We start from the raw sequence: 12717 nt of genomic DNA, 5'->3' as shown, positions 1-12717 counted from the left end.
GTGTCATACTTAAAGCCCTAGAAACAAAATGCTGTACAGTGCGAGAAAACGGGAAAACATCTGTAGCGAGGCATTTCTTAGAAAAAGGCCATCGTGTGAATGAGCTAATGGCAGGTGATCGAACAAGTAACACAAGGTGGGAATGGGGAGAATAAAAAGAAGCTGCTCCTACAAAGGGAAGAATTCTGGATTACTGAACTTGAAACTTTACAACCAAAGAACCGATGGTCGTGAACTTCATGTAAATGTGAGTTCCTTTTTAAGTGTTTGCAAAACTTAACCCTGCTATAGCAGAATCGTTATGTGCCCTGGGATTGTGTATAGTACGTTCCAACTGAACACTGAGGCTGAAGACATTAATAGTAAGTGCCCAATTGCCTGGAAGCATCATGCTTTCCAGAAGCCCTTAAAAATCTGATCAGTGAAGGTTCTATAGGTTGGATCTCCACCACTTACGTATTGATAGGCTTTCAATGTTTTCTGTCTGGGGAAAAAGTGCAGAATTATATGTCTTGTTATTCTTATTTGATGTGGTATGTTCTTTTTAATAATCATTAAATTATCAACAATGTATCATACCTACTGTAAGGGATTTTACAGGTGTGATACATCCATGAGCGTAGCACCTTCTTTCTTTCTCCACTCCCCAGGTCGACACTGGGGCATATTTTTAGGTAGGGGCCTGGAGCAACACCTCCTTCTGCCTCTATGTTAATTTTAGCTGATGTGCCATTTTTGGGTTGCCTTCTATCTTGATTCCTTCTTCCTCTCTTGTATGGTTCTATCAATGTAGATTTCCCATTATGTCTCTGTCTTGTCAGAGGTGGTAGAGTCTCATCAGAATGCCCTGGCACTAAGTGCTATTTAAGGTTGGGTTCACACTGTATTTACCCAGTACATCATAAGTATATGTTGGCATCCTGTCAAAAAGTATGCTGACATATACTGTGGCATTTTGGGAGAGAATCCATTTTAAGGGCCTGAACACTATGCGCTAAAACTGAAGGTAAAGGGTACTTGCTGATCACTTGGACCCTTTTTTTCAGCAATCAACGAGCATACAATTTTGTAAACCTTACCACTGCTAAAAACTGCTGACATGTCTCTATATGCAGGGATAGGATTCAGCTGATTCTTCATGTTTGTGTAAACCAGTTGTTAAAATAACAGCCAATTTGTACAGTTTGGTGAACCTAGGATCCCTGCACCAGTTCCCTGGTTGTATTCAATTTTAAATGTGCATTCTTAGGGCAAACTTACACCAACACCAATGCCTAAACTCTCTCCAGGAAGTAGGCAGAATGATCACGCTGCCTGCATTCGAATATAGGTGCCAGGCCTCACTAGAGGCCACCTAGCAAAAGAGCAAACACAGAATGTAAGAATGTATGTATGTTATGTATGTAAGTAAGTATGTTATGTTCAATGGGGGCACAGTATATAAATTACTTTTATAATGTGGGCACAGTATATAAATGATTTTTGTTATTGTGTCACAGTATATAAATTACTTCAAATAAATCACAGTCCAATGTACTATTATCAAGAATAAAAACCAAAATGCACCGGACACATAAAACATTAAATAGTTCTCAATCGTTATTTAGTAATTACTCAATAGAAACACGTAAAAAGAGCAATAGCGATCAGTCTAAAAAAAAGAACACTGAAGTGCTGAAGTGGGTAATAAATCTCTAATATACTTGCATGTCTCTACCACTGCAATAAATGAAAAATAAATAGTGGCCATACTGCAAGTATATAAACATGCATAAGAAATCAAAGAAAAGAGACTATCATATGAGAAAAGAAGACTTAATAGTGTGCACTGCACAACAATAAGTAACAAGGATAAACACACAGAATATGGCACATACAACTAGTAGCACATAAGTAAATTACTTCATATATGGGGCACAGTGTATAAATGACTTTATATATGAGGGCACAGTATGTAAATTAATTCATATAAAGGGAACAGTGTATAGCTTGCTTTATGTATGCTTTATTCATCTATGAAGCACGGTTTATAAATGACTTTACCTATGGGGGCAGAGTGACCGTAAGGGTAGGAGATATCGGCGCTGGATGAAGGAGCCAGGAGGAGTAGCAGCATAAAATCAAGGTAGGTTTATTGGATGCAACGCGTTTTGCTGCGCATGCGCAGCTTCATCAGGTAACCATATTGGTTTACCTATGGGGGGCAGAGTGTAAAATTTATTTATTGGGGCACAGTTTGTACAAAATTTTTGAAGTATGGTGTAAAGGGTAATAACTTTCTGGGCTTGCACAGTTTCAGGGCTACAGTATTTGGCAGTATTATATTCAGAGTGAGCAGTGTGTGGCAGTGATGTACTGTATTTATGAGGCATGGTGTGTGGCAAAAGTATATTCAGAGGGTAGAGTCTACGAAAGTATTATATTCAGAGAGTATAGTGTGTGTGTGGCAGTATTTTATTCAGAGGGCACAGTAGTATTATATTCAGAGGGCACAGTATGTGGCAGGGTTATATTTAGGGTACTAGTACTACACCAAACCCAAATTAATAGAGGTTATAAAAAAAAAAACGTTCAGTCCACATTCTATCAAGTGGACTGTGATCTACACTTGTATTTCACTTTTTTGGATATCATACAATTTTAATGTATATCAATTTAATATGAGGTTTTAATAATACAGAATACAAAGATAAAGGAAGGGGGATCTAAAAAATATAAAGGGGTTTATACACCTTGATTTGGTGTAGAAGTATTGTTTACCCCCATCCCTACCTTGGGGCCCTTTTGTTGTTGCTATAAGGGTAATGGGGTACAGTGTGTGGCAGGATTATATCCAGAGGACACACGGTGTTGCAGAGTGTTATTCAGCAGGCACAGTGTATGGCAGGGTTATAAAAATGATAGTCTTCATATAGAGGATGAAGATCTGCTGACAAAGTGAGGAGATAATGATTTCTGGCCATCAAACTCTGCAGAGGGAAGATGAAGCAGGAAGAAGTCATGGTAGCCTGGACTGGAGGGAGAAGAAAAATAAAGACTACAGGGAAGACGTCACTTGTAAGTCACTGATATCATTGTATGTTCTGTCTGCCTATGTCCCATCAGTGCTGTAGTCACCTGTAAGTTTTGCAGTGATAAGTGAAACAAGCACTGCTTAGATCATACTGGGAGGTGAAATTTCACATGGTTAAAACTGTATGGTGCTTTTCAATTTGATTATTATAGACTAAATCGTTTTCTGCAGGGCACTAAACAGCCGGCATCCATCACGCCGAGTGGAGAAGCTGTTTGAATCCCAACCCTGTCTATATGTAAAAATGTACACAAAAAAAAAACATACAGGCTTATTTTGAACCTAAAAGGATTTAACAATATTCTGAGTTTAGGAAATGAAGTGTGAGGACATAATATACTTGGACAATATATTATACATCATCATGTTAATAATTTATGGAAATGATTACAGTAGCAAGGTAACAAAGGGATGTAAATGAGCCAACAGGTTCACTCTTAGAGGGTACCATGATGACACTGCTTGCATGCAGTACTTATGTGAGCATATTTTGCATCTTCTTGCTATCCTCATGCATTTTGTAGCTTCTCTTATTGGCAGCCTTATCAAGTTTTTTCAACTGCCCAAGGTTTTCTTTTTCATATTTTATCTGCTAATACTTTGTACTCTAATCACATTAGTGTGAATCAGCTCTATGTTGAGTAGTGTAACTTGTGGTTCTAATAATAAAAAAATGTTTCTTTGGTTTACATATTAAGTATAAAGTAAATAATTGTGTAACCTGGCTTGTATTTGAGGGAAAATATTATTACATCTTATTAATCATTTGTGAAAGTTTGAACAGAGTTGAACTTTTGATTCACATATATTCAATATTGCGAAACTATCGCAAACAATTTATTATAAGACATCATATGCCTCTGCTGAAAGTGAAAACAATTCCAAATTTTTATTCAAATCTTTTTTTTTTTTTTTCTAGCCGGCTCATCATTTCATCTATGGGTCTACTTTAGGAGCTGTATATTCTTAAAGGTAAAGTATTTTAATTTACAATGCCAATTGCTTATAATCCTAAATTGAAAAAGAAATCTATAATGTTTCTATTATTTTTTAGTGCAATTATTTACTTGCAAGTCCAGACTGCAAAACACCAGCTGTTATGATTTGCTAAGACAATTGAAATGGCGGTTCTAGGCATTTAAATATTTTAGTCAACAAAGTAAGATGCATGTAGAAGTTTTTAAATGTTTGTTTAATCTGTTGCTATTTCTAGTGTCAGTTCTTTTTATTGTGTTATAAGGAATAACATTATTCAAGTAAACAGCAGTTGCAATATCTTTGTAGCAAGTAAAAATATTCTCCAGTATGTAACATGGAACTAGCACCATAAATCATCTTACACCATAGAATCCAATTTCTTTTTCAAAATATTGCTTTCAGTAATCACCATTGGAGAAATTAGCAGGAAAAAAAAACAAAAAAGCACCACAATGGTGAACTTAAAGGGGTTGTCCAACCCATTTTTTTTATTGCAATAGACCATAAATTGTAAACCCTTTCCATTAGTTGTTTCCTCCAACATTCCATATTTTTGCCTCTGTGCTCCTGGTTATCCTCTGTTGCTGTTTTTTGTTTTGTGCTTGTTTACTTACATTAAGAACTTTCTGTTGACCTCAAATTCAGGTCACAGGTGTTGGCTTTGCTGGAATTAGGGTACGTTAACATTGAGTAAAGTGATCAGAATCTCCGCTCGAAAAATTCTACGAGTGGATATTCCATCTGGCGGCTGCCGCCGAAATCCTTTGACAGAAGGACCACACAGCCCTGTGTCATCACCATTGAAGGCAATGCAGTGCTTGCAGAATTCTGCCCAAAGAATGAACATGTTCATTCTTTGTGTGGATCAAAGCTCCGCAGTTTGAATCGGTCCACGGAACACCCATTCACACCAATGGTAATGTTCACAGCACGAATTTCCGACACGCAATTTTTGCTGAAGAAATTCCACTCAAATTATTCAGTGTGAACATACCCTTACTCTGTTCAACACTCTTCTCTTCTTATTTATCTCCACCTACTCTACTCCAGGCAGGGAAATAGAGGACTTTTTGTAACTACAAGTGTATGTCTGCAGGACTGCATGGTGTTGCAGTGATCGTCAATGTTTCCTTGCAGTGCTGGGGTTCTTGGTTCAGATCTAAATGTAAACTGTGTGTACAATTTTTGGAAAAGTGAGTATTTTTGTCATATCATCATTTTTATTAATGCTTCTTAGATGTAAGCATATCTGTTGATGTGTACTTGTGTAATGAGGGAAGGTGTGGCCCAAGGAGAGGAAACCCCTATTTCAAGGTGTGCATAACTATTAGGCAGCTTCTTTGAACAAGACACATAAGTGAAAACATCATGACTGGGCCAAGAAATGTCTGAAGACAGATTTCATTTTGATGAACTGATGAGACTTTAATGGATGGGCCTTTGGCTGGATCAGAAACGGGCACTGAGCTCCACTTCCATTTAGATGCCAGCAAGGTGGAGAAGAAGTACTGGCATGGGTGGTATTATAAGAGATGAGCCAGTTGGACCTTTTCAGGTTGAAGATGGACTAAAAATCAACTCCTGACAATTTTTGGAAGACCATTATATTTATACAGGAAATGTTCTTTCCCAAGCATCGAAGTGTTCTACTGTACGGCTAGCCACTAAAGGCCTTAAAGATGAACATAGTATGACATGGCCCCCTTCTTCAACTGACCTAAACCCTACTGAGTACAACAGGCAACCCACTGAATAGCATTTTTGCAGGTTTAGACTCTTCCTGGGCCTATGCTGTAGCTGTCAGCCAGTAAAAGGGTACGGTGGTGGTGCTGTACCCTGTAACCCACCAGCCCAGTGACCATGATCCAAAGGTGTACAGTCATCAAATAATGCAATATCAGACATACAGACATACACAATAAACAGTAGTTGAGCAGCCTCGCAAGTAACTAAATAAAACAAGTAGTTATTTACCTGAAAAGAGGAATATATGTTTATTACCTTACACATAAGCCATAATCCTCTTTCATGTATTTCACCTGGAGACATTTTTTCTTAGCTGATAATTTAAACTACTGATAATCTAAACCGATCTATACTACTGACAATTCAGACTCAACCACAGTACTTCACTATTTATAAAATTAAATAATATGTTCTGGTTTCAGATTGTTAATCAAAAGGTCATTGTTAAGGTTAATGTAATTACTCATGACTGTCGTATCTCCCCTTGTGGATTGTACAACCTGCGGCTGAATCATGTGCACAGTGTGAGACTGGCTACTTACCATTTTTGTGCAATTATTTCCATAATGTTAAAAAGCATATGTTGCATGTGATGTGCATTCCAATGAGATCATAACCATTTCTCTGCATTTCTTTCAAGAATTTAGAGCTATTTATTACTGATCAGTGTTTTATACACCAGTCTACAACAAGTTATTCTGTTGTTTGTTTGTTTGTTTTTTTCTTTTCTTTCCTTTTTTTTTTCATAGCTATGTGCCCAAGTTTGGTAAAAAAAAAAAAAAAAAAAAAACATTAAAAAATAAATAAATTATACATACCTCCTTCTCTCCAATGGGCTCTGGTATCAGGGGACCTGTCTGCGGCCACTGACACTCCGCTTCTTGGAGCTGCGGAGCTCAAGTGAGACATACCAGTTGCAGACACTACACTCTGCAGCTCCGAGAAGCAAAAGGTCAGCTGCCACAGACAGAATGACCTCATAAGTATAAGGTTTTTATTTTTTATTTTTTATTACTAAGTCTGAGCACAAAACTTTAAAAAAAAAAGGTTTCACTGGATAACCTTTTTAAGGCAAAATATTTATATTTGTGCTATAATTTACATCAAATATCCGGTGTGAATTATAGCTAATATGCCAGACTGCTAAAGGCCAAGCCTCCACCCATTAAGCTCATTTCTAAGTGGTGCAAGTGGTGCAAAATAGAAATAAAATGCATGGCGGGTCCCAGGTGCTACCAGCTATCATGTTTATGCCACCATTAACCCTTCAGATGCTGTAATCAACACTGAGCCTCAGCCCTCTGAGCCCTCATTCCATGTAAGTAAAATTAAGAAAGTTATATGGGTCAGAAATTATTTATTTATTTTAAAAGCCATACAATAATAGAAATACTGTGTTAAAACAACAATCTCCAAAAGTTGCAAAATTGTGGATTTCTCTTTAATTTCCCAAGGAAATACATTTTTTTTTGGCTGTACCATACATTTTATGGTAAAATAAAAGGTGTCATTACAAAGTACAAAAAACAAGCCCTCATAAAGGTCTGTGGATGGAAAGAAAACAGTAAAGGCTTGAATGTGTTCTTGCATGCGTTTCTTCAACGGACGTATAGTGCTGCCTATATACATGACTTTGCATGCTATGCAACAAATAACATACACCGTGAATGTAGTTTGGCAGTTAAAAGAACGAATTGGAAAAGTATATTTAGTGTTGTAACTTTTGATTTCTTTCGTGACCTGTGCATGTTTACAAACCACACAGCGGGACATTCCACATTTGAAAAAGCCTTTGACTTGCAACCAGGTGGAACTTGTTCCACTGTTAGTGGAAAACATACTGGGAGTCAACGTGTTTCCCAGTGTAGGGGCACGTCTAGATGAGAATCTACAACCACCTCGTGTGAACTTAGCCAGGAAGGAATCTTGTGACAAAATAGGTAAGTACTTTCTCGCCATTTTAGTTATTTCATGACATTCTGCACTATACTTCCACCTATAGCTACTGAAGAAAAGGCCCGCGGCCTTGAAACGCGTCTAGCCCATTATCTGCACCATATCCATAAGTGACAAAATAGGTAAGCACTTTCTCGCCATTTTAGTTATTTCATGACATTCTGCACTAAATGTGGTTACAAAAGTTATTTTGTCGTCCTCAAGCCATTGTTGTCCTATTTTTTTCTTATTTTTATGTTTATTTTTATTAGATGAAACTTAGAGTTTTTTTCTATCCTTATCCTGAACCTTACTTAGAGCTTTGTTGATTAAATGTGACAGATACCCCCTGTGTAAAAGACGCTCCTCAACCGCAGTCAATTCAATGCCAAAAAGTTCCTCAGAGGAACAATTTCGTTTTGCACGAATAAATTCACCCACTGGCACAGCAGAAATTGTATGTTTAGGATGGCAGGATTCTGCTCTTAAATGAGAGTTACCTGCACTGGGCTTGCGGTAAGTGGACGTTTGAACACAAGGGGTTTTTGCTGTCAACAAAATATCAAGAAAGGGGGTTTGTACTTTATTCCAAGAAAAAGTGAACCATAGATTGATCTGAAGTCCAAATTATGACCACATCATCCACAAATCTGCCAAAATAGGCTATATCCTCTTGAAAGGGATTATTTTCACAAAAAATATAGTGCAGCTCCCACCAAAAAACAAAAATTTTAGCAATTGAAGGCGAGGCTTTAGCGCCCATTGAAGCGTCCATTTTTTGAATGAAAAAATCCCCATCAAAGGAAAAAAATTGTGAGATAATAGATACTGTAAGGCTTCTATAACAAAATCCTGTAATTGATAGCTGTAAGTGGAAAATGTGGACATAATAGAATTGACGGCCATAATGGACAGATGATGTGGTAAAGATGACTATAACGACTCAATGTCCAATGTGAGCCAGGAATTGTAACCTGACTCACAATGGACAACAAATGTTGAGAGTCCTTAATATAACTGGGACAGAGAGGAACCAAAGATTTTAGAACTGAGTCCACCCACTGGCGTTCATTCAAGGACCCGATCCCCGCCACGATAGGTCTCATGGGAGGGGGGAACCGGTCCTTGTGTACCTTAGGCAGTGAATGGAAAATGGGGGTCGTTGGGTTGGAAACAAAAATGTAATCAAATTGGGGGACATTTATCAATGTTTGCTTATGTATTCCTTTTTTTAGTAATTTTTTTTTTTTTTTTTTTCTTTGCTTATGTAGACTTATTTATCAACTGGTTTCAGCCTGTTGCAAAATTTCTTTCACGTAAGCAATTTTTTCTATTTTACTTTGGTAGTAGCTTTTTCTGCTCCATGTTTGAGCTGGAGTAAATTTAGTCAATTTTTAACCTTGTTGCGACTTTTTTTATGCGCAGTTGCGACTGTCGCAGTCAATGAATACCAGACTACCCGTAGTCCATTCTAAAATTATTACTATGTAGTTAAGTTTTGGAAAACATGTCCCACGAAAAATCGCGTAGTCGCAGGTGCGACATTTGTGCGACATTTTTAGTAAAAAAAAATTTAACTAAATTGCTTGATAAATGTCTGTCATTGTTTTTGAGAAATTTCACCTAATTCCAAAACAGAATTCAATACTGCCCTCAAATCCTCCCTAAAAAGGGATGTCGGATCGGATTGTAGTATACCATAAGTACTCTGATCTTCCAGGATTTTTTGTTTAACAAACTATACAAACCTGCATCCAAACACACTATTGCCCTACCCTTATCAGCTACTCTGACTATCAATTGTGTATTGTCTTTGATCTGTTTGATCGCCAATCTCTCCTGCTTGGACAAGTTTTCACGACCCTTGCATGTTCGGGAGTTCTTAAGATTCACGCAAGTCATGCATGATTAGGTCCTGAAAATTATCCATAGCAGGAGATCTAGAATGGATTGGATAAAAATCAGAGTTACTCATGTGAAATTCATTAGAACATTCAACAACACTGGGATCTAAGGTTACACAAGGACATTTGCTCATGAAAAGTAACACAGTTCAATTCAGGTACGGTATCAATAGATACATCAGAAGAAGAACTCAAAGTAGATTGTATCGTCCCCTCAATAAACATATCAACAGGCTCATTGACAGTCATTGGTGGTTCAATTCGATCTCGTAAAAGTTCAGGAGGCATAAGGGCAAAATGTTTTTTCAACGTTAAAGAACTCACAAAATGATTAAAGGGGTATTCCAGGAAAAAACTTTTTTATATATATCAACTGGCTCCAGAAAGTTAAACAGATTTGTAAATTACATCTATTAAAAAATCTTAATCCTTTCAGCACTTATGAGCTTCTGAAGTTAAGGTTGTTTTTTCTGTCTAAGGCTGGGTTCACACCACGTTTTCTTAAATACGGTTCCCGTATACGGTTTGGAGGAGGGTGCGGGGCTTAATCGCGGCGCCCGCACTCAGCCGTATTCGGGAACCGTATTTAATGCAAGTCTATGAGCTGACCGGAGGCTGCGGTTCACTCCGGTCGGCTCATAGACTTGCATTAAATATGGTTCCCGAATACGGCTGAGTGCGGGCGCCGCGATTAAGCCCCGCCCCCCTCCTCCAAACCGTATACGGGAACCGTATTTAAGAAAACGTGGTGTGAACCCAGCCTAAGTCCTCTCTGATGACACCTGTCTCGGTTTGCTATGGGGATTTGCATCTAAACTGGGCGTTTCCCGAGACAGGTGTCATCATAGAGCACTTAGACAGAACAGAACAACCATAACTTCAGAAGCTCATAATTACTGAAAGAATTAAGATTTTTTAATAGAAGTAATTTACAAATCTGTTTAATTTTCTGGAGCCAGTTGATATATAAAAAAAAGTTTTTTCCTGGATAACCCTTTTAACATCTAATATGGTAACAAATACATCAAAATGATGTGTAGGCGAAAAACCCAAACCTTTAGATAATACTTTGATCTGGGGTACTGAAAGAATGACAGAAGACAAATTTAAGACCTCACCGGATTCTTCTATTTGTTTCTCGGCTTGTTTTCCCGAGGGGAGCGTCTGGCTCCTATGTTTCCTCCCTGCTCTGCTACCCCGTTTTTTGACTTCCTGACATGAGGATTGAGTTGGTGTAAATTGAGAGATGGATTGCGGGTTTGTGAACCGGTGTTAGATTCAGATGCGTCCGAAAAATCCGACATGGAATCGGATGTTTTTTTTACAATTCCGGTGAAGAAAAGGTAACTCTTTGTGCAGACTTGGCGTTTTTGTTCTTGTGAAGGATGGATTTAGTAGGGACCACTTTATCCCATTCTCCCCAGGCATAGACCTTGTTGGATTTTAGGTAATGGAAATCTCGTTGAAACTTAAATTTTTTTAGTCCCGATCAAATTAGTTTCCAAACGTGCAATATTAACCTTCAATCTGGTATCAAATTCCCAAACAACATGCAAGGTGGAAAGAGGGGTGAGATCCTCTTGTATGGTTTTGATCTGAGCTTTGACTGTAGATAATTAAGTCCGTTCACAGATAAGGAGTACGTCCATCAACTTTAACGAACAGGTAGTTAAAGCTTAATCCCAAACATTTTGTAATGCAACCGGTAACATCATATTGGGGATTTTTTTACTCCTTAAGGACATAGGCCGTGACCCCGCATCACACCGGGTCGGTCCCGGCTGCTAATCATAGTCGGGACCCTGGGCTAACAGCGCGCGGCATCGATCGTTGTGTCGCGTGCTGTTAACCCTTCAGATGCGGCGATCAATGTTGACCGCCACGTCTGAAATCTAAAGTAAATGCTTCCCGGCAGCTCAGTCGGGCTGATCGGGACATCGCGATAAAATCATGATGTTCCGATCAGCTGGGACGCAGGCGGAGGTCTCCTTACCTGTCTCCGCGGCGTCCCATCGTCGATTGATTGCTCCAAGCCTGAGCTACAGGCTTGAGCAATCAAGCCCCTATCTCACTGATCCGTGCAAAGCTATGGCTTTGCAGGGATCAGCATAGGAGATCAGTGTGTGCAGTGTTATAGTTCCCTATGGGAGCTATAGCACTGCAAAAGAAAAGTGAAAAAAAAGTTAACAAAGGTCATTTAACCCCTTCCCTAATAAAAGTTTGAATCACCCCCCTTTTCCCATAAAAAAAAAACTGTGTAAATAAAAATAAACATATGTGGTATCGCCTTGTGCGGAAATGTCCGAACTATAAAAATATATCATTAATGAAATCGCACGGTCAATGGCGTGACGCAAAAAAATTCCAAAGTCCAAAATAGTGTCTTTTTGGTCACTTTTTATATCATGAAAAAATGAATAAAAAGTGATCAAAAAGTCCAATTAATACAAAAATGGTACCGATAAAAACTTCAGAACACGGCGCAAAAAAATAAAAAAGTTATAGGGGTTAGAAGATGAGAATTTTTAAATTATAAATTTTCCTGCATGTGGTTATGATTTTTTTCCAAAGTACGGCAATATCCAACCTATATAAGTAGGGTATAATTTTAACCGTATGGACCTACAGAATAAAGATAAGGTGTTATTTTTACCGAAAAATTAACTGTGTAGAAACGGAAGCCCCCAAAAGTTACAAAATGAAATCTTTACTTCAATTTTGTCGCACAATGAATTTTTTTTCCGTTTCGCCCTGGATTTTTGGGTGAAATGACTAATGTCACTGCAAAGTAGAATTGGTGGCGCAAGAAATAAGCCATCATATGGAATTTTATGTGCAAAATTGAAAGCGTTATGATTTTTAGAAGGAGATGAGGAAAAAATGAAAATGCAAAACGGAAAAACCCTGCATCCTTAAGGAGTCTTTCTTCCATATACTTTTCCATGGTGGTCATATCCCACCAAAGTTTGGTTTCCCGAACAAGGAGTTTTTCCAAGGTGTTCATATTGAGTTGTAGTTTGATATCTTTGATTGTAGTTTGATATCTTTGATTGTAGTTTGATATCTTGCTCTGTATCAAAG

The 12717-nt window shown here is 38.0% G+C and overlaps 1 protein-coding gene across 3 annotated transcripts in view; it reads left to right on the top strand.

Annotated features, from left to right (window-relative positions):
- The window catches only part of RNF182 (ring finger protein 182), a 65885-nt gene that overhangs the window by 42153 nt on the left and 11015 nt on the right, over nucleotides 1–12717 (top strand). For all 3 annotated transcript variants that reach the window (XM_056521210.1, XM_056521208.1, XM_056521211.1), the window contains one exon: nucleotides 3993–4045. The gene's annotated coding sequence lies outside the window, so the exon portion shown is untranslated. The remainder of the gene's footprint in view (nucleotides 1–3992; nucleotides 4046–12717) is intronic.

The sequence above is a fragment of the Hyla sarda genome, chromosome 5 (genome assembly GCF_029499605.1).
Source record: "Hyla sarda isolate aHylSar1 chromosome 5, aHylSar1.hap1, whole genome shotgun sequence".
In the NCBI taxonomy this organism is placed as follows: Eukaryota; Metazoa; Chordata; class Amphibia; order Anura; family Hylidae; genus Hyla; species Hyla sarda.
The sequence above is the reverse complement of the archived record's forward strand: the minus strand, read 5'-3'. Positions and strand labels throughout refer to the sequence as shown.